The sequence below is a fragment of the Chrysoperla carnea genome (assembly GCF_905475395.1).
Source record: "Chrysoperla carnea chromosome X unlocalized genomic scaffold, inChrCarn1.1 SUPER_X_unloc_75, whole genome shotgun sequence".
Classification (NCBI taxonomy): domain Eukaryota; kingdom Metazoa; phylum Arthropoda; class Insecta; order Neuroptera; family Chrysopidae; genus Chrysoperla; species Chrysoperla carnea.
This window is the reverse complement of record NW_025408206.1, coordinates 32,501-34,931: the sequence shown is the minus strand read 5'-3', so window position 1 is coordinate 34,931 and position 2,431 is coordinate 32,501.

Below are 2,431 nucleotides of genomic sequence, written 5' to 3'. Positions count from 1 at the left end.
CATCTCGCCCAGGCCCGGCACGTTGGCCATAACCTTCTTCCCAATCAAGCCCGACACGCCCCGGTCCTCAGAGCCAATCCTTATCCCGAAGTTACGGATCCAATTTGCCGACTTCCCTTACCTACATTAATCTATCGACTAGAGGCTCTTCACCTTGGAGACCTGCTGCGGATATGGGTACGAACCGGCGCGACACCTCCACGTGGCCCTCACCTGGATTTTCAAGGTCCGAGGGAATGATCCAGACACCGCCGCAACTGCGGTGCTCTTCGCGTTCCAAACCCTATCTCCCTGCTAGAGGATTCCAGGGAACTCGAACGCTCATGCAGAAAAGAAAACTCTTCCTGGATCTTCCGACGGCGTCTCCAGGCCTTTTTAGGTTACCCTGACGAACTCTCTTACGAGGGCCCGACTTATAAACGGTTCCGCTGCCGGGTACCGGAATAGGAACCGGTTTCCCTTTCGCCCAATGGATGTATATATTTATATATATATTTATACATATTTATTAATAATGTTTATTGTTTTTTAAAAAGCAATAATATTCATTAATAATATTGTATTTATTTTATATTATTAAACACATCAAACATTAACATCGGTTTTCACCTAGGGCTTAGGATCGACTGACTCGTGTGCAACGGCTGTTCACACGAAACCCTTCTCCACGTCAGTCCTCCAGGGCCTCGCTGGAGTATTTGCTACTACCACCAAGATCTGCACCGATGGCGGCTCCAGATGGCCTCACGGCCAATCCTTCCGCGCACACCACCGCGACCCTCCTACTCGTTAGGGTTTCATGATAAAAGATAAATCTTTTATCGAAAATACCAACTAACGGTAGAGTATAAGCATGACGCTTCAGCGCCATCCATTTTCAGGGCTAGTTGCTTCGGCAGGTGAGTTGTTACACACTCCTTAGCGGATTCCGACTTCCATGGCCACCGTCCTGCTGTCTTAAGCAACCAACGCCTTTCATGGTATCCCATAAGCGTCAATTTTGGCGCTTTAACTCTACGTTTGGTTCATCCCACAGCGCCAGTTCTGCTTACCAAAAGTGGCCCACTTGGCACTCTGATCCATATATAAAAAATATATTCTCATAGCTTCACATTATAAATAATGTTTTTAAGCAAGCTAGAGATCTCACCCATTTAAAGTTTGAGAATAGGTTGAGGTCGTTTCGGCCCCAAGGCCTCTAATCATTCGCTTTACCGGATGAGACTCTTATATAATGAACGCCAGCTATCCTGAGGGAAACTTCGGAGGGAACCAGCTACTAGATGGTTCGATTAGTCTTTCGCCCCTATACCCAGTTCCGACGATCGATTTGCACGTCAGAATCGCTACGGACCTCCATCAGGGTTTCCCCTGACTTCATCCTGACCAGGCATAGTTCACCATCTTTCGGGTCCCAGCGTGTACGCTCTAGGTGCGCCTCTATTATAATATAATCCGAAAACTAAATTATAATAATATAAGACGCCCTAGGAGTGCGATATTTAATACATAATATAAATATATCCTCCTTTTATCATTTATAAAAAAATATAAATAATATTTACTTTCATTGTGCCTTTGGGTTTCATAAAATTTATAAATATTTCGATGAAAAAATATTTTATTCCCAATGACTTGCGTACATGCTAGACTCCTTGGTCCGTGTTTCAAGACGGGTCCTGAAAGTACCCAAAGCTATATCGTCGCTGACAGATAAATTTTTAATAAAAAAAAATGAGCCAGTTCATTATCATACACCTACTGACAGTTAAATAGTATCATATAACGGCATAAAATCCGTATATATAATATGTTTTAATAAAAAAACCTATTTATACTCGTGGTGGATCTGAACGCGTTAATAACGCGACTCAATATCAATTTATAATTAATACCATCAAACAATTAATCAAGAAACATAGGCGTTTAACATACACAAAATATTATCAAAAAATAATATTGTACATTAATCAACGCACCAATGCCTATAGATTAATATTTAATGGGTCGCAACGTCCTACAAGATGAGAAGTGCATACCTCGTTATCATACAATTAACAATATACAGCAGTGCATATATTTTTACTAAAAATAAATTCCTAATAAAAATTTTTGTCACATGCTAGTACAAATTGGTTGATTAACGATAAAAAGTAAATGAATCTCATCTTTCGACCTTTCGGGTTTCTCAGGTTTACCCCTGAACGGTTTTACGTACTCTTTAACTCTCTCTTCAAAGTTCTTTTCAACTTTCCCTCACGGTACTTGTTCGCTATCGGTCTCGTGGTAATATTTAGCCTTAGATGGAGTTTACCACCCACTTAGAGCTGCACTCTCAAGCAACCCGACTCTAAGGAAAGATTCACCTATCATCAATAATAATCACTACGGGCCTGGCACCCTCTATGGGTATATGGCCCCATTCAAGATG